The 19789-nt window shown below is 40.5% G+C and overlaps 1 long non-coding RNA gene across 1 annotated transcript; it reads left to right on the forward strand.

The window, feature by feature from the left end:
- Window positions 1–1864: 1864 nt before the first annotated feature.
- Window positions 1865–14045, forward strand: LOC103884456. Its single transcript, XR_004182574.1, has 2 exons — window positions 1865–4105; window positions 10611–14045. It is a non-coding gene; the product is annotated as an uncharacterized LOC103884456 (long non-coding RNA).
- The last annotated feature ends 5744 nt before the right edge of the window (window positions 14046–19789 follow it).

Here is a 19789-nt window from a genome sequence, read left to right on the forward strand (position 1 = left end):
AAAGGCATATCTGCTTTAAAAACTTTTCCTGAAGCCCCATCCTACAATCTTTTGCCATCACATTGGACAGAATTATTTATTTACATGGCCAAACCTAGCTACAAGAAAGGCTGGCAAATGTAGTTTTCTTTTCCAGCCTGGTACATTGCAGTTCAGTTACTAAGAAAAAAGAGGAGGCCGGGTGCGATGGCTCACACCTGCAATCCCAGCGCTGTGAGAGGCCACTGCGGATTACCTGAGGTCAGGAGTTCGAGACCAGGCTGGCCAACATGGCGAAACGCTGCCTCTACTAAAAATACAAAAATTAGCCAGGCGTTGTGGCGCGTGCCTGTCATCTCAGCTACTTGAGAGGCTGAGGCAGGAGAATGGCTTGAACCTAGACGGCAGAAGTTGCAGTGAGCTGAGATGCTGCCACTGCACTCCAGCCTGGATGACAGAGCGAGATTTTGTCTCAAAAAAAAAAAAAAAAAAGAAAGAAAGAAAGAAAGAAAAAAGAAAAGGAAAATGTTTGTTGGAAGAGGCCCATCTCCTTTCTTCTTGCCTAGTATCTAAACCAGACTCTCATTCTCTCCTAGGCCACTTCCAATGGGCTTTCTGCCTAAAGAGTTTTCATCTTCAACACATTTTCCACATAATGTGCTGTGGTTTGAATATGTGTGTCCCTGAAAAATTTATACTTTGACACCTAATCCCCAATGAGATAGTATTATGAGGTGGGGCTTTTGGGGAAATCATTAAGTCATGAAGTTAGAGTCCTCATGAATGGGATTATTGCCTTATGAAATAAAACTGAGGGAGCTTGTTTGCTCCTTCTGCCACATGAGGACACATAGAAGGCACTCTCTATAAGGAACAGGCCCTGACCAGACACTAAATCTGCTAGCACCTTGATCTTGGACTCCTCAGCCTCCAGAACTTTGAGCAATAAGTTTATGTTATTTATAAGCCACTCAGTATAAGGTATTTTGTTATAGCAGCCAGATGGACTAAGACAAGGAGCCTTCAACGGCTCCCATTTGTATCAAGCAGAGCTCATAAACTGCTGTCCTGCAAGCTGAATCCAACCCAAATTCATAGTTTGATACTTTCATGGCATTTTGAAAAAAAAAAAAGAATCAAACTAATTATCAAAATTTAACAAACCAAAAGTCGCTCTAAAAGCTTCCATGCTTGCATTTCTTTCTTTCAATAGCAGAAGTTCTGGATCCACATTTCAGAATGGCGATAATTAGCTGCGGCTGAATAATCACTCACTCCTTGGATAGGGCTGGAGATTTCTAGTTTGCCCAAATCCCCACTCTTCCTCTTACCTCACACCCAGGCCACTCCCCTAATTTACATTTTCCACCTGTCCCCTCAAGGCATTGACTTTATAAGTCTCGACTTTATAAAATCGAAAACTCCTATTATCTGTTTAAGTCCCTTCCTTGATCTGGTCTTCACTTACTTCTCCAGCAAAACGTCCCACGATTCCCTTCATGTTCTCTGGGATCCAACACACTCCCCACACAGCACCTCTCAACTGTAAGTTCTATGAGACCCATGTCTGTTTTTTTAGTCAATATATTCCCAGCACCTGTGACAGTGTCTCACTCATAACAAATGCTCCATAATTAATTGTTAAAAGAAACTGTGAACCAATACCTCTCTTTTGTTACCTCCCTGCCTTTGTTCCTGTTGTTCTCACTCCCTAAAATGATGGGGTGTTTTGTTTTGTTTTGTTTTTAAGATACAGGGTTTTGCTCTATCACCCCAGGCTGGAGTGCAGTGGCTCTCCACACTAACCCTCCCAAGTTGCTGGGACTACAGGCGTGTGCCACCATACCTGCTATTTTTTAATTTTTTTGTAGAGACAGGGGTCTTTCTTTGTTGCCCAGTCTGGTCTCAGGCTCCTGGCCTCAAGCAATCCTCCCACCTTGTCTTCCCACAGGGCTGGAGTTATAGGCATGAGGACCACACCTGGCCTAAAATGACCCTCTTAACATTCACATGGCAGGTACAAACCACCCAGAGTTCAACAACCCTCCTCAGTGAAGTCTGCCCTGACCTACTTGCTGGGAGTAACTTTCTCCTTCTATGAACTCTTGCAAAGTCTTAGTGCTTTTAGCAGTCATGGACGTTCCAACCCACATCCCTGGTGGCCTACGTCTTTCACATTTTAGAAGAGAACTAGGTTAGGGAAGACTCGACAGGTCTGGGAAGTAAAATCCAACCTTACTCTGGTGGCTATATTTGGAGGGAAGTGAGAGAAAAAGAAGACAAAGGGCTACTGAGGCAGTCCAAGCAGGAAATGATGGTACTTTTGGCCTGGGGGTTGGCAGGGAGGATGAAAAGAACTCCCTGGATCTGAGAGATTATTGGCACATGAGGTCATTGGGACTTGATGATATAATGGATGAGGTGGTAAAGGTGGAGGAAAGGGAGATTTCAAAGGAACTCTTTGATTGCTGGTTTATGCAAGAGATGAACTATCATCCCCTGAATGATAAAACACTTAAGGAGAAACCAGGCTTCAGAGTTTAGGTTTGTTCGAGTTTACTTTGAAGGTCTTTGAGAAATGCAAGTTGAGATAAAGCTACCAGCATTATCAGATGTCGAAGCCCTGGATATTTATTGATAACCCTGGTAATAATAATTCCTGAGTGTCGAGGGAGAAAGTATTAGAACAGATGAAGAGAAGGAGCTTGTGACCAAGTCTTGGAAATCTAACATTTCATAGTCAGAAGGTAGAAATTGAGCCTGCAAAGGACATAGAAAGGGAAGGTGCAAAGCCCTAGGAGAAACCACATAAGGATGGTGTCTTAGCCCATTCTCACACTGCTGATAAAGACATACCCCGAGACTGGGCAATTTACAAAAGAAAGAGGTTTATTGGACTTACAGTTCCATGTGGCTGGGGAGACCTCACTATCATGGCAGAAGGTGTCTCACATAGCAGCAGACAAGAGAGGAGAGTTTGTGCAGAAAAACTCCTGTTTTAGAAACCATCCGCTCTTGTGAGACTCATTCACTATCATGAGAAGAGCCCAGGAAAAACCCGCCCACATGATTCAATCACCTCCCACCAAGTTTCTCCTATGACATGTTGGAATTGTGGGAGTTAAAATTCAAGATGAGATTTGAGTGGGGACACAGCCAAACCATATCAAATGGCATTGGACAGTCAAAGAAGAGAGTGTTTCAAGATGGGAGGAGTGGTGTATTGCTGAGAGGTTAGTAAAGATGAGAACTGAACAATATCTATGATGTGGCATTGTGTATGCCTTGAGAGCCTCTGAATGAGCCATTTCCGAAGGCTGCTAGGCCAGGCAGGAGGAAGCCTGCTGCAGGGTGTGGGTAAGGAGGAGAGGAAAGGGGACAGTGCCCATGGCTATGGTACACCATAGCTGTGGTCAATGCTGGATCGGGAGAGGCAGATGTTAAGGGTTATTCCTGTGATGTGGCTAAAAATATTTATTGGATTTAGCAGCCTGGAGCTCATACTTAGGGAGAGGCATCCATTTGCGAGGAGTGCTAGGGTTGGAACCCAGGTGAGAGAGTTGGGAATTGGAAGAGAAGGAAGCAGAAACTGTGCCAATGATGTGGTGTTGTAATGAACATTGGCTGCACTCTCTTTTGCCTCTCTGCCTCCATTTACACAAGTGCTTACTGGGAGCTCCAGTCACCCACCTCCTTCCCCAGCAAACTGGCTTACAGATGATGTCAAGGAAAAGAAACCATGGTGTGTGAAGAAATGCTTCAGCTTTTTTCTGTATCTCAAAGCTAGTGAGTTCACTGGAATTTTTTAAGGGAGACCATACCCTGCCACTGCCCCCTGCACCGCCTCACCCTGTGCTGGGTTTCTGCGTGTGTGCATGCGCGTGTGGGTGTGCACGTGCACATGCACATATGTGTATTTAATGTCAAATTTGAGGTCTCCTACTGGTTTAAAGTATTTGAAAGAAACTTCTTTGCAGTCCAGGGACACCTCTGTGTGGTTTCTGAGAAGGATGAGGAGTTCAAGAAGTGAAGACTCTGTCGTACATAAAGAGAAAACAATTTCACTGTGCAATCCAGGAGAGACAAAGCAGTGTAGCATGTGGCTTCAGGATTCCGGCCAGCAGAGGTGAGTTAGAAAGACAGCTCTTAACCTTCACACTTACGTGTAACATTAGAGGACAAGGTACTCAGTTGGTGGTGAAAATGCAATGAAAGTAAATTTTGACAACTGCATTTTTTTCCCATCAAAGTCAATTTAACCTAATTTCCAGTGACTAAGTGTCTCATCCTATTTTCAAAATTCCATTGAATTTTAGGCAACTAGATCTTATAACAAAGTTGAAAAAATTGAAATATTTTATTGGTCACCTGGGCTTCAGAGAGGCCTTGGAATTTCATTCCATCTTTCCTCTATAACCAGCAATTGTCCAATAGCAATATAATACAACCCACAAATTAATTTTAAATTTTCTAGTAGCCATATTAAAAAATGAAAAAGAAACAAGTAAGATTATTTTAAGAACATATTTTATTTAACCCAATATATCCAAAATATTACCATGTCAATGGGCAATTAATATAAAAGTTTATTAATGGAATACTTAACATTCTTCAGTTCATCCTACGTCTTTGAAACCTGGTATATATTTTACACATATGGCACAACCTAATTCAGATGAGGCACATTTCAAATGCTCAATAGCAGCACATGGCTAGTGGCTATCAATCATATTGAACATCGCAACTCGAAACAATCATTAAAAAGTCAGGTACAAAAAGAATCTCATCTAACTGGAAAATAGGGAACTCATATTTACTGAACACCTATTAGGTAACAGCCACTGGGCTCTCATGTCGTTTACTCCTCACCACAATTCTGCCACATAGATACTATTATCTACCTTTTTTGTTTCTTTTTTCTTTCTGAGACAGGATCTCACTCTGTCACCCAGGATGGAGTGCAGTGGCATGATCACAGCTCACTGCAGCCTCAACCTCTGAGGCTTAAATGATCCTCCCACCTCAGCCTCCCAAGTAGCTGGGACCACAGGCATGCACGACCACTCCTGGCTCATTTTTAAATTTTTTGTAGCGCTGGGGCTTCCTTATGTTGCTCAGGCTGGTCTTGAACTCCTGGGCTGAAGTGATCCTTCCATCTCGGCCTCCCAAAGTGCTGGGATTAAACATGTGAACCACTGCACCTGGTCTCTATCTTTCTTATTGAGAAGGAAACTGAGGCTCAGAATGTTTAAATAAATTGTGCTTCACTAAGAAGTGGCAGAAACAGCATTTAAACTCAAGGCTGTGCTTTTCTTAACACATGCTGTTGCTTCCCGTGGCAGTATTGCTTCCCTTGGCAGTACAATCAGTTAAACCTCCCTGACTCCTTAGTGCATATCATGATGTTCAGTCAAGACATGTTCACAGTAAGAAGAGCAGCTGTAAGACCACCAAAGAGTAAATGCTCCAAACAGCAAAAAGAAAGAAAAAGAGCCACCCCATCAAACCCCAATTCTTTTTAAATAATAGATGTGATAACCAATCTGAAAGCAAATTTCACTGATTGCCTTCCTCGTGTAAATACGCTTTATGGAAGAAAAAAGAAAGTGTGCAACCTTAGGAGCCTGATCCACTTCTCGACGCTCCCTCCTCTGCCTTTCTCATTCTCGTCTTGCAGGGAGCCTTCTGTTTCCTGACACCCTCTTTCTGGCTTCACCTTTGTGCACCTCCTCTTCCCTCTGGCGGGAAGATTCTCCCTTCTCCTGTCTGAGTGATTACCTCCTTCTCATCCTTCAAAGCCTGGCTCAAACATCACTTCCTACGAGAAGTCCTCCCTGACACCCTAGGCAGAGTCGACCATTTTGTCCTTTGTGCTTTAATTGTTCATCTTTCTGTCAGAGCAATTATTACACATTTGTTCTGAGGTCTGTTTTCCCACAGGGTATGAGCTCCCAGACACAGGGAGAACGTCTTATTCAATCCCTGTCGAGCAAGTGGCTGACTCTGCTATTACCTAAGGTCTCCTGGTCCTTAAACCCTACGGAAGATTGATTTGGATTGAAATTACAGTGATTAGGGAAACCTAAAGCACTTTGCAAGGGCTCTCCAAATTCTGGGGGAAGTTCTTATGGTTTATGGTCTTATGGTTAATTCTATTCTCATGTCCTAACTTTGTCAAAATCTATTCTCTGTGTCTTAGAGCTACTTCTTTCCATTCAGCTCTGACATTGGGCCCCCACATAACTTCTCTTTGACTCTCCCTTCATCCCAAAACCAGCTACACAAACAAGCCATTTTACCAAAGACCAGGGGATCCCAGGAAGCATGATATACCACAAATCAAATAGCTTAAAACCTGGTACTAGATTTTTCTGCAATCCTGTTGCCCTAATATTACATTCCTACTTCCTGAAAATTTTCCAGCCTCTTTCTCTCCAATTCTTTTTCTTCCAGCCTCCTTGCTTGCCCCCTCCCTCCGTCCTCCTCCTCCCACCCCCCCCTTTTTTTTTTTTGAGAGGAGCCAATACCCAATATTCCTCTTATTTTCTCATGTAAAATGGTACATCTTTTCCTTCCTACTAGAGCTGCTCCAGATACTGGAATTTTCACGGATCTCCAACCCAAACACTTAGCAAAGTATTTTCCCAAGCACAGTTTCCCTCTTGAGAACGATCTCAGCCAGCAGCTAAGATAATAGTAATATCTCCTTCTGTCCAGAGCAGGGGCAGCAAACGTTTTCTGTAAAGGGTGAGATAGCAGATAATTGGCTTTCTAAGCCGTAAGATCTCTGCCACAACGACTGAACTCTAAGTGTGGCCTTAGACCAGTTACTTTACTTCTCACAATCAAGTTTTCTTACCTATAAAAGGGAGTTAATGCATATTTCACAAAGGAGTTGTGTCTGTTCAGTGGGACAACATCTAAGACAGTCAGTGCAATGCCTGACACACACAAAAATATTGTTTTTCTTTCTTCTATTTTTCCACTTCAGAGAACAACTGATTGTAAAAAATATTGCATTAATCTGGGTTTAACTGTTTTAGTAATTCCTGAACAATAGCAATTGCAATTTAGATGATATTAAAACAGGCAGACTATCACACAGAAAGGATTTAGAGATTCAAGCACATTGCTACATTTGCCAGTTGTTCTTTTGTTTATACGTAACATAAAACTAGGGCACACTGACTTTTGAAAAAAGAACATTTATTGGTTCACAAACTTAAAAATTCCTGGGTTAGGTTTTTGTATCTAGTGGGTCCAGGCACTCAAATCACATCATTGGGAATCTGTGTTCTCCTCTTCCTCCTCCTGGCAGGACCTCCTTTGAATGGTTTCCTTCTCAGACAGATTATCCTCACGCAGTAGAAAATGCCCATGCCCTCAGGCCAAATCACACCCAAAGCCTGTTTGTGTACAGCCTGTGAGCGAAGGAAAATATTTACATTTTTAAAGGGTTATAAAAAATGCAAAGAAGACTCTGTGGCAGAGACAGAGATGTATAGATACCAAGCTGAAAATTATTATTATCTGGCCCTTTCTAGAAAATGTTTACTGACATCGCAGCTCCAGCGCACAAAGAACTCTTCTTGTCAATTTTTTTTTTTTCTGGTAGAAGACCCAAGATTGCTTTCCTGGGAGCTTCTTATTGTTTCTCCGTGCTGCCTTCTGGAATTTTCCTCATTTCCATATGTCTCAGGCACCAGACAGAACTGGATTAATGGCTTTACTGATTCTCTCTCCAGCTGCCCTTGGATTTTTAATCTTAATTACTACATTGTTTATTCTCAAAGTTCTATTTAGTACAATATGCTTAGTCTTTTCTATGGCTTCTTTGTCTCTCATTATTTCTTTCTTACCTTAATCACCTTAAACGTTCTTATTTTATAGTCCCTAGCCAAAGCTGAGTCTGGGGAGGGTTTATATCTTCTATTGATAGGTCTGCTGGCATTGGCTCATGTGTTTGGGGTTTTAAAAAATCTTGGATTGTGAATTCATCTTACATGGCATTTAAACCATGGGAATCCCGGGTCTCCAAGTTTGAGGGCATCTCTCTGGTGCTGCTTTTGACAGGAATTTTAGGAACGTCTAAAAACTGTTTCTACACTAATTTAACACCCAGAGGTCTCCTGTACCACAGAGGGAGTACAACTTTGAACCCCAAAGCTTGTAAAGGCAGGCCTGGAGTTTCAAAAATTTTCCCCACTCAGAGCTCACTCCAAGGAATGCAAGTTTCTCTGTCATTTCCTTTGGTCTTTTAGGGGAAGGAGGCCTTTCCCCGCTTTTCCTCTTTCACTAAGGGTAGCAACTTTACGTGGAATATCAATTTTTCCTTCTGTCCCAGACTAACCATCAAATCCCAAACTCCTTGGTTTGTGAGATCATCAAATACCCCCAGGTGGCCCCAGCTTCAGTGTGCAGGTTATTCTCTGGTTTTAGTTTCCATTTCATTTTTGGCCCCTGGGATTTTCTTTTCTTTCTTTTGAGCTCAGTTGGGACATTTAAAGGGACGCCAGTTCTAGTTTATACTGCTTTTCCAGGTGTTTCATAGCAGGAGGGTTTCATGTAATGCAATCCACCACATTGCCCCAAATGGAAATTCCATTAGGCCTGTGAGACCCCATGTAAGACTATGCCAGCACCATGTGCCACCCACAGAGAGCTTCCTCTGCCACTTTTATCACCTAGAGTAGCACCTTGAGAAGTGCTCACAGGATGTGTGTTGGAGGTGACCATTTGGGTGAGTTTCACAGCAAAGCCTGCTGATAATGTGGTTTGTGTGAAGGTACCCAGTACAATCATATGCACACGGTGTAATGGCTCCTGCAGCATTGTGTGGGGCTTAAGAGTACATGCTCTAGAATCAGACTATCTAGATTTAAATTTGGTTTCTTCTGCTTCCTAGTTGGGTATCCTTGGGCTAGCCACTTAACTCTTCTTTTCCCAGTATGTGAAATCGGGGTGATGATGTAACCTATCTCAGGGAGTCATGGAAAAGAGTAGACGAGGTAACGTCTGCAAAGGGCCGGGCCTGAGTTGTGCTCTGATAAATCTTCGCCTTTGTTTATTTCAGGGAAAGGAACTGGGCTAGAGAATAGATGCATACACAAGGTCGGGGTGGGGGCACAAAAGCCCATCAGGATAAACTCGCCCCTTCCCAGAAGTGAAAAAGGGAAAGAGGATGAGGAAAAAGCTGAGGTAACTAAAGAGAATACTGACCCAGTCCTCAGGAGGAAAAATAAAAATTAAGATTCTAACAAAGACTCTTTGGGCTGGGCGCAGTCACTCACACCTGTAATCCCAGCACTTTGGGAGGCCAAGGAGGGAGGATCGCTTAAGCCCAGGAGTTCAAGATCCGCCTCGGCAACATAGAGAGACTCTGTCTCTACAAAATTAACAAAAGAGCCTAATATTGTGGCGTGTATCTGTAATCCCAGCTACTCGGGAGGCTGAGGTGGTAGGATCACCTGAGCCTGGTAGGCTGAGGCTTCAGTGAGCTGTGATTGCGACACTGCTCTCCAGCCTGGATGACAGAGCCAGTCCCTGTCAAAAAAAAATAAAAAAAAAAAGGAAGGGAGGAAGGAAAGAAGGAAGGAAGGAAGGAAAGAAGGAAGGAAGGAAGGAAGGAAGGAAGGAAGGAAGGAAGGAAGGAAGGAAGGGAGGGAGAAAGGAAAGGCTTTTTGAATTATAGAATTCGATGAGGATGACTTAAAGTTTGTGTGTGTTGATCTAAAAATGAAACCCCACCGAAGGGTATTACGGGCTTCCATAAGCACAGAAATGTCACTGTTTATTATGGAGGCTGTGAGAAGAATGTGCAAAGCACTTGGCCTTCAATGGAGGTGAAAGTGAGACTAGGAGAGAGTCAGGGGTCCTTGGATCTCCATGCTCCCCTTATGCTTCCATTAACTGCCTCTTACCTAATTGCTAAGTGGTCAGTATTGAAGTGCCATGCAATTGCCTTAGAAACTTCTGATGCCAGAAAATTCACTCTCAAAAGGAGAGCAAAAGATTATCAGAAATTCCTAAACATTTTCAAGGGAAACTTGAGTTGATACAAAATGGAAAAAGGTCTGCAGAATTTTAATACATTTCTGATACAGGCTAGAATTAGAAATCTTGAAAAGATTTGTTTAAAGTATTTTTAAAACGTTTGGCTACAGGAACAGTTATTTGTGCAAACACTATTTCTAACTGGATTGTGTGGTCCTCCAGTGTGCAGACTAGTGTGCAGACTAGGAAGTGGTCCTTGGGCTGCTTCCTCCTGAGAAGTGGTTTGAACACTGGGAAATGTGTTTCTCCCTCAACAAGTGCTTATTCAGCAGCTTGAGTGGCAGAGAAAGGTGATCATGACCAGATATCAGCAACACTCCATTTAATTTTTTGAACGGGTGCCAACATTTCTAGGAGCAGCTATCTATGAGCTTTAAGTAAGGATTTTGTGACAGTTAAAATCAGAGAAAAACTTGCTACAAAGTTAATCAGACGTTTTCACCGTTAAAAACATTTTTTTTTTTTTTTCTGCGCATGTCTTTGGGTACAAATAGAAAACAGTTCACACAAATTATTGTGATCTGTATGGTTCCTATACAAACACACTGAATATTTTAGTTTTTATTTTTTCTCTTCAGGATGCCAGTGTCTCTACATCGTGACAACTTTGAATGTGACCATTGTATCACCTACTAAGTCGGGCTGAGCTAGAAATTATGGCCAAAGTTCCAGAAAGTTCCAGAAAGCACATTTGGCCTTACAATAGATAATTACGAACTGCAAGAGCTGCACATTTACTAAATGATATGCTCTGCCAAGGAGCAAGTTCCCCATCACACAGAGCAGCAGAAGCCACTATCAGGAATGCTGCAGTGGATTTCTGAGTTGAGTATGGGGTTAAAACACAAGTCCCTAGCTTTAGTCCAGTCTTAAAAATTCTATGATTTTATCTTTTAAAAATAATGTTTGCATAGTATTTTAAAGTTTTTAATGAACTTTACATACATGATCTCATTGATTCTTTTTTTAAAAAATGGAGGTCACTTCTTCCTGGCTTAAACAAATGAAAATAAATATAAACAATATAGACTTCTGAAGAAGGATGGCAGAATAGAGGCAAAATAGACTATCCTCCTCCAACATCTAAAATATGAATAAAAATAATAAAAATCAACAACAACAACAACAAAAACAGACACAAAAAAACAGCAACAGCAAGAACACAAGGAAATGGCAGCAACCTAATGTCATAGACTTCAAAAAGGGGAAGACAAAGAAAGGAAATAGATTTTAGAAAAGTAGTTTCTAACTCTGTGCTCACTTTGGAAGCCTTGAGTTACCAAAATATTGAAAAATCGAATCAAAAGCTATAAATCAGAAAAAAAAACCAATTAGCAGAGCATATTGTTTTCCCTAAATGCTTTAGGTTATAGAACAGGTTAATAAGAATATGAATTCAACATGGTGGGTCCCAAAGAGGAAATGAAACAAGAGAATGACCTGGAAAAGTGATTTTCTGCTGTCCTATAGAAACAAATTAAAGACCAAAACAACATTATTTTTATTTTTTTAAAATTATACTTTAATTCTAGGGTGCATGTGCACAACGTGCAGGTTTGATACATAGGTATACATGTGCCATGTTGGTTTGCTGCACCCATCAACTCATCATCTACATTAGGTATTTCTCCTAATGCTATCCCTCCCCCAGCACCCTACCCCCTGACAGGCCCGGGTGTGTGATGTTCCCCTCTGTGTCCAAGTGCTTTCATTCAAAATGACATTATTATAGAACAGATAAATAGATTAAAAATCGTCAAAAAAAAAAAAACTAAATAGACACAGCTCAAAATAAGCTTACAGACAGAAAAAAATGCTTAAGATAAAGGTAGTGATTGCAAGTGAAAAGCACATAGCAATTTGAGCCTAGTTGTTAAGCCTGGTTGTAAAGAATCTCCAAATAGGACAGATAAAATATTCAAAGCTATAAAACAAAAAAATTTGCTCTGACAAATGCAGAAACGAATCTGCAGATTGAAAGAGCACACCATGACCCAAGAAAAACAAATACTAAATGATCAGCACTGAGACATATCCCCATTAACTTATCAAACTTCAAGGACTTTTTTAAAAAAGTATTTTGGCATAGGACATAAAAAGTAAAGGAAGCCAGTTAGGGTTGCCTTTGACACTAATTATCAATATTGCATGCCAAGATATAATAAAGCACCACCTAGGATTTCCAAGGGAAAGTGTGACTCAAAAATATTTCACCCATCCAGAATGAGTTTAAGTAGAAAAGTCACAGATAAATATTCTGGCCCAAAGCAGCACTCAGGGAACACACACTCATGAGTCCTGCTTGAGAGGAATTGTTCAGTGATGAAACAGTCGATTTAGAGATAAATAGAAATAAAATATTTGGAAAGATATAGTCTGGGATAAAAAAGACTTATTAGGAACACATAATTCATTTGAACATGGAACTGATGGTATTAAACAATTATGAGATTAATGTTTCCACAACAGAATGTGAATATTATAAACAGTGATAACGTAAAAATAATATTAGAGCCAAAATTGGGAAGTGAGGGGTGGGGAGATGGGAGGAAGTACAAGTCTAAAGATTTACTCATCTTTCCGATGTGTGAGTCATTCGATATTGTCTAAAACTGAAACATGTTGCTAAAAAAAAGACTCCAACTTTTTAACATTTTTCATAGTATCTTTTCTTAACCTTATTTCCCCAAGGAGGAATTTTGAGCAAATAGTATCTCCTGTGGTAAAGGATATTTAACGAAAGGGCAGCAATTTTTCTGTTTTATGTTAGTTTTACTTTTCTAATGTTCAATTCAAGTAACATTAAATCCATTAGTTTTTTGAACAGTGTGCATAATATGCTCATATTTGTGTAAAAATATTTTTGCCTATCTATGTCTGTTTCTCTTTCAATCTCTCTTTAGCATATGACATGGCTTGGTTCTGTGTCCCCACCCAAATCCCACCTTAAATTTTAAAATCTCCATATGTCAAGGGAGGGATCAGGTGGAGATACTTGAATCACGGGGGTGATTTCCCCCATGCTATTCCCATGATAGTGAGTGAGTTCTCAAAATATCTGACGGTTTTATAAGAGGCTTCGCCCTTCACTTGGCACTCATTCTCTTTCCTGTTGCCCTGTGAAGAGGCACCTTCCGCTATGATTGGAAGTTTTCTGAGGCCTCCCCAGTCATGCAGAACTGTGAGTTAATTAAACTTCTTTTCTTTATAAATTACCCAGTCTTGGGTATTTCTTCACAGCAGGGTGAGAATGGACTAATGCAGTATACATTTCTCTTTCCTCTCCTCACCTTTCTAAATAGTAACTGGATTTTCATACAGATTTCCATCTCTCTGAGAGGCAACCTAAGTACTTCAGGGGACTGTGAACCCAGCTCCAGGGCCAGGGTGGAATGATTGGGCTGAAGATAATCCCTTATCCCAGGGAACTCAGGTCGAAACCAACCAGGGTGTGGCATATTCCTGCAGTAGAATCTGGAATGGGCTTGTGACCCAGCTCAGGTTAGTGAAACATGAAGGAAGGATTGGTGGAGACTTCTGAAGAAGGAGCTTCCAAGCTTTTAAGAGAAGCTCACCATAGGAAACTCCCTCTCTCCCTCTGGACTTGTCTGTTTGAAGGTGCAAAACATGGAGCTGCTACAGACATTTTGCAAGTGAAGACTTTTGCCCCATACACAATGACTAGAAGCTGGATGAGGCCAACCCTGAAGATCACTCTGTCTCTGGATGTCAATTACAAAAATCAACACATTTCTATGTGCTAAAGCAATTCTATTTGGATTTTACATATATTTTTGAAACTGAAAACATTGTAATCTATATATCTACTTAGAAAGATGTCAAATATTCATCTATACTAATCATTTGGGGTTATTACTAAAAATTCTTTTTACTTTTCTTCATTGCTTACTTTATAATGAGCTGTTTCCTTTTTTAAAACACAAAAAGTTATTATTCTTGCATATTAAATTGTTAAACATAAAAGTAATATGTACTCATTGGAAAAAAATCCAGACACCTTCTCTTCCAGGTGCCCTAAATAGAATTAGGGAGAGAGAAATAATGATCTCTGATCAGAAAATATAATAAAAATGATTTTAGAAAGAGTCAACATATTTACTATGCTTAGAAGTTTACATATATAATCTCATTTAATTTTCACAACATATTATGCAGTAGGAAGCTTCATTAGCTCCATTTTGTAGACAAAAAAAAAATCTCTTGCATTCTGCAATTTTCTGAAATTCCTTTGAAAAGAGAAGTTTTTAATAGCATAGTTAAATATAAAAGATTTATCACATACACATGACAGAGAAAATTAATATAGTCATGCATTTCTTCGTGATGGGAATATGTTCTGAGAAATGTGTTGTTATATGATTTTGTTGCTGTGTAAACATCACAGAGTGAACCCACACATCCTAGCTGGTTGTAATTCTCATCCTAACCTAATTCTCTTAGGTTACAAATCTGTACCGCAAGTAACTGTACTGAATATTGTGATCATTGTAACACAATGGTGTTTATGTATCTAAACATTAAATAAGTACAGTAAAAATACAGTATTATAATCTTATGGGGCCATTGTTATGTATGTGGTTGAGTGTTGACTGGAATGTTGTTATATGGTGCATAACTGTGTTTGCGTGGGACTGTACAACACAAAATGGAAATGGAGGTAGCAGATCTTTTGCTGTTTTGGTAGCCACTGGGACAGAAGATTGAAAGCCACTAGGTCTTAGTACTTGGGGGTGACTGAGTTTTCTAAATCTTATAAAAGAGAAAAACCCATATCTTTCCCTAGAAGCTGCCACCATCTAAAATCGGACCTCTGACATTTCAAAATAACTTACTGATATGGTTTGGCTGTGTCCTCATCCGAATCTCATCTTGAATTGTAGTTCCCATAATTCCCATGTGTTGTGGGAGGGACCCAGTGGGAGATAATTGAATCATGAGGGCGGTTTTCCTCATACTGTTCTCATGGTCATCAATAAGTCTCACAAGATCTGATGGTTTTATAAGGGGAAACCCCTTTCACTTGGTTCTCATTCTTTCTCTTGCCTACTGTGATGTAAGTTGTGCCTATCGTCTTCCGCGATGATTGTGAGGCCTCCCCCACCAGGTGGAACTTTGAGTCCATTAAACCTCTTTTTCTTTATAAATTACCCAGTCTCAGGTATGTCTTTACCAGCAGTGTGAAAACAGACTAATACACTTACTCAGATGTATAAGCTCCAGTAAGGTATGGACTGAGTCAGCCTTATTTTATGTTATATTCCCAGCACTCATCATAGTACCTGGTATATAGTGAGTGCTCAATAAATGCTTGGAGAAAGAAAACGAGAAAGAGGAAAGAAGGATTATTTTTTATTTCTCTTCTGGTCCACCCACCTGCACCTTTCTCCAAGTTGATGATGCCTTTATCTGTACACATCTTCCTCGTCCTCCCCTTTCCCTTACAGCTGGCAGGAAGACACCTGATAGCAGAAACTTGAACTGCACTCTTGGGTCATGAAAGAGAAGCTGCATTTTGAGGATGACAAAGTAACAAGATCAAGTCCTAGTTAAGCCACAATTAAAGCCCTGTATTGCCTCCCAGATTTCTGCATGGGGGAAAGATGTCCATCTTCTTTAAGTTGTGGTATTTTGGGGTCTCTTTGAAACAGCAGTCTTATTCTTGATTAGTATTAGTCAAGTACTAACACACTTTAAGAGAAACTGTAGTTACCAGGATGGTAAAATCATTGACATTTCCCTAATTCATTTGTTAATTTTATTATTATTTTTAAACATTAGATTTTCAGAAACTCATTTGGCTTTAGGGGGTTTATTGGGTCATATAACTTAAAAACTCCAAAGGATTTTGGGTCCCAGATACAGTTAAATGCAAGGGTTAAACAACATACATAGAACTCTCACTTTATCTCCATCTCTGGCTTTGCTTTTTTCTGTACTGTGTTGACTCCTAGAAAGAATCTCTCTATGAGGTGAACCCTAAAAGCTCCTGGCTTATACTGTCCTTAGAGATAGCAGTTCCAGTGGGAAATAACTCCATACCCCCAGAGTTCCCATCAGAACTGGAGATTGGCCCTCATTGGACTTTCACTGAATCACGTACCATCTCTTAACCAATCACAGTGGCCCGTGGCTCAGACCTGGGACATGCGCTCTGCCTTGCAGCTGGGGATGGATCAGTTGTACCTGAGCCATGTGCATTAAGGGTGGGAAAAGAGAGGTTCCCCAAATAAGGCTTAGGGTGCTCTTAGCAGAAAGAAAGGAATGAATGCAGACAGGCAACAAGTACAAATGTCCACTATAATTTATTTATTTATTAATTCAACAAATATTTATTGAGCACCAAGAATATGCCTGGCTTTTTCTTAGATGTTGGAGATGTAGAGTGAAGAAAATTGACAAAAATCCCTCCCCTCTATCTTAGTCCATTTGAGCTTCTATTACAAAATACCATAGACTGGCGGCTACTAAACAATAGAAATTTATTTTTCATGGCTCTGGAGACTGGATGTCCAAGGTCAGGTTACCAGCAATTTCAGTGTCTGGTGAGAACTGACTTCCTGGTTCATAGATGGCGCCTTCTAGCTGTGCCCTTAACATGGCAGAAGGGGCTGGCTAGCTCTCTAAGACCTCTTTTATAAGGGACTAATTCCATTCATCAAGGTTCCACCTTCATGGAGAAGGCTTTCCACCTTCATCTAAGAAAAGCCCCATCCCCTAATACTACCACTGTGGAGGCACAGATTTCAACCTAAGAATCTGAGAGGAAGACACACACACATTCTGTTCATTGCACTTTCCCAGAAAAGTTCTTTGTATTCAATAATAATGAATTTCTTATTTCTTTTGTCCTCTTAAAAAGCTTATGTGTACCTTCTTCTGGGATGTGACAAAACTAACCAAGGGTTCTAGAATAATCTTAAGGCTCACAAAAACGTGATTTGTGGCTTTTATATTGTGGAGGAGGGTGCAAAGGCTTGGTGGGGTTTTGGTTGTGAGGATGAGAGAGGACTGAAAGAGAATCAAGAAAAAGTCAACGTGATACCCAAACGGTTTAGAAATAGAGTCTGTATATTTTCATATGGAGTCATCTCACCCACAGGAGAGCTCAATTATTCTTTTTTCCCCCATCCTAATCTTGCATCACACTTGAAAGGGCTGGAAGCAATCTTACAGTATGACATATGGGCACCAGTCAGGCTTTTATAGGTCTAGGAAATAAAATACTAACTTCTATAGTTTTTCCTCGTGAAAAATGTAAAGTAATTTGTCTCCTGGAGGAGTATGGAAGCATTTGCAATGGTTTCCTGTTTTGCACACTGCCCTTGTCTATGCCAGCTTGTTGTCTCGACAAATTTATTCTCAACAGCAGCAGGACATATGCTTATGATTTTCGGAACGGAGGCACTAGAGATAAGGTGGAACCTGTCGCTGAAAAATGAACCCCAGTGAAATTGCTTCCTAGCCCCATATTTCAAGATATGTTGGTTATCCTCCAAAAAGTGCCCGAATCAACAAAATTGATTCAGAGATTTGTACAGACTTCTGACACAGGCACAGACCATATTTTAAATGACATGTAAACATTGATGTTGTACCTCGTCTCTTCAGCCCTGGCCCTTGTCTCCCCCACCCAACTACCACAACTTGGCAAATACTGACAACCAGAAGGTTTTTATTTATTTAAACAAATATTTGGTGAAGAAAGGGAGTGGAATAGTCAAATTTTGGTTGTGGTTGGGCAGGTGGTGGGGAGCAGGATGGGGAAGAATCAAGAGACATCAGCAATGAACTTCATCCTTGTACAGTATACACTGGGGTGTCTTGGGTGACCTGTTATGTCCTTGCCAAAAGCAAAACAAAGGGCACAGGCTTGATATAGATGGGGAAAGTTTGTGTATACCGTTTGACTCAATATCTCAAAACCAAACTGGTCTATTGTAACTGAGTTTGCAAGTTGCTTTCTCTCTCTCAGTCCCAGTTTTCCCTATCTGTAAAATGGGATTAATAATACATAGTTCTTAAGATTGTTAGAGAACTAGATGATGTATCCCACATAAAGCATTAAGTATTCTGGCAGGCACATAGGGAGTGCTTAGTAAAAGGTAGTGCATGCACACACACACACACACACATACACACACGCACACGTGTTCACACAAGCACACACCATGTCCTGATTATGGATTTGTGCATGTCATCTTTATATAGTTGAACATTAGGCCTGTGACTACAGTCCTTCCACAGGCAGATGTCCTAACCATCTGTAGGCTCAATGTAGGAGCCACCCAGGTGTTTGAGTGACAGGATTATTCAGAGAAACCCACTTCAAACCTAGACAGAGACAGCTCTCCTTGATGGCTCAGAGCATCTGCTTTCTAGCCCCAGAGAGCCCATTTAGATAACAAAGGCAAATCCGAGATGTGAGATGGCTGATAGCAGCCCCCAAATAGAGCAGGTATGGGGTGGAATAAAAGCCCTCTGTTGTCCATTAGTGTCAGCGGCACCTCCGTGTGAAAGGTGGCACTGCTGGAGCCTCCCATATAAGGCAGGAGATGGAGTTCAGGAGCCAGGGAGTGGGGCTGGAAAGCTGCTGAACAGAAGGTCACTGCTTGGCCACCAAGCTGATGAGACCTTGAGAGAAACCTTGCCCTACAGCCTCATTTGCACAGGAAGAAACTGTGCTAGCAGAGATTAGCAGAGATTAGTGAGTTGCTAGAGATCTACTGTAAGATGGAGGCAAAAACTAAGAAAAAGAACTCAGGTCTTCTGCCTCTAGCCCAGTCAGTTGCTTCTCCTGTGTCTCCTGGGGTCATCTCACCTGGTCAGGGCTTGAGAGTATTTATTCTGAGCAATTATCCAGAGCAAGGAGAAGAAAACCATAAAGGAGGAAACTGTCAAGGAAGGAAGAGAAAGGAAAATTCTTTTTTTAAAAAATGGGGGGACAAGTTATTTTTTAAATATAAAATTGAATCATACTTACTAAAAAAAAGTTAAAACAGTTTAGAACTATAAAAAATAAGAAGAATCTCATGCTCTTCATTAAACACAGCCTCCCCCATCCTATTCACCAGAGGTAAAAACTGTTAACAGTTTTTAGTATGTCTTTCAGACTTTTCCTAAATATTTACATTTATATACATTTTAAAAAACACAGATGAGATTACACAATACATACTCTTCAGAAAGTTACTTTTTTACTTAATATGCTGCAACTACCTTTCGATGTTTATGCTCATTGTTAAAATGGATCTACTGTGTTTCATCATGTGGGTGTAACATGATTTATTTAACTGGTTCTCTAGAGATGGGCATTCAGCTTGTTTCCAGCATTTTTCTCACTAGTACAAACAGCAGTAAGTATCTTGTTCAAATACCCTTGTGCATGTGTGTGAGCATATCTTTCATAAATGTTTTAGAGTTGGGTCAAAAGGCATACACATTTTAAATTTTAATTGATTTGACTCACTATACTTTCAACGACTGAATCAATTTGTACTTTCACCCAAAGTTTTCCTTTCCCTACCCTCATCAACACTGGGTGCCAGCCATCTTCATACAGTTTTCTTTATGTTGTTTTCATGGAAGTTCTTGGATTCCAAGTACAGTTGGGCATCCATTTGTATTGTGAATTGCCACTTGTACTTCTTTTATAATGAGCTGTCTTTGATTATGAGCTGCTTGCTTTTATCTTTGGTGCATTTTTCTCCTCGGTTTTCACCTGTTTTTCTTTTTGGCT

This window comes from Papio anubis, chromosome 3, assembly GCF_008728515.1.
Source record: "Papio anubis isolate 15944 chromosome 3, Panubis1.0, whole genome shotgun sequence".
In the NCBI taxonomy this organism is placed as follows: Eukaryota; Metazoa; Chordata; class Mammalia; order Primates; family Cercopithecidae; genus Papio; species Papio anubis.